This window comes from Eptesicus fuscus, chromosome 4, assembly GCF_027574615.1.
Source record: "Eptesicus fuscus isolate TK198812 chromosome 4, DD_ASM_mEF_20220401, whole genome shotgun sequence".
Classification (NCBI taxonomy): domain Eukaryota; kingdom Metazoa; phylum Chordata; class Mammalia; order Chiroptera; family Vespertilionidae; genus Eptesicus; species Eptesicus fuscus.
Genome location: NC_072476.1, coordinates 50,603,437 through 50,604,056, shown reverse-complemented (window position 1 = coordinate 50,604,056; position 620 = coordinate 50,603,437). Strand labels below are relative to the sequence as shown.

At 43.5% G+C, this 620-nt stretch overlaps 1 pseudogene; it reads left to right on the top strand.

The window, feature by feature from the left end:
* Nucleotides 1-96: 96 nt before the first annotated feature.
* LOC103288734 (cytochrome c oxidase subunit 6B1-like) lies at nucleotides 97-351 on the top strand (annotated as a pseudogene).
* Nucleotides 352-620: the final 269 nt, after the last annotated feature.

Sequence of the window (620 nt, the reverse complement as noted above, 5' to 3'; positions counted from 1 at the left end):
GCAAAGATTTATTAAAGAGCACAAAAGGCACTAATCATGGTTGAGGGTCACATTGAGTTGTGAGTGACCTCACGGGCATCTTTAGGCATCAGCAACATGGCAGAAGACATTGGGACCAAAATCAAGAACCACAAGACTGCCCCTTTTTACAGCTACTTCCTCAGAACCAGACTAGAAACTGTTGTCACAGTTACCTGGACTTTCAAGGCTGTGAGAAGGCAATCACCGCTAAAGGGAGTGATGTCTCATGTGCAAATGGTACGGGCATGTGTACAAATTCCCCTGCCCCATATCCTGGTGTTGTCCTGGGATGACCACAGGGCAGAAGGCATGTTTCCTGGAGAGATCTGAACTGGTTCTACCCACCTCCCCTGTTGTTCCATCTTCTCCTAGGGAGATGAGGGGGGATCTATATACATCCCATCATGGGATCCTAAATAATGGCTTAACTAATAATAAATATTTGTTGGAAAAGTGTTTAAAAAAAAGGGCACTAATCATAAAAGAGCAGCTTGATATATTGAAATGTATTAAAATTAAGGAGCTTGGTTTATCAGAAGACACCATTAAGAAAGTGAAAAATAGCCTGGCTGGCATGGCTCAGTGGTTGAGCATCGACC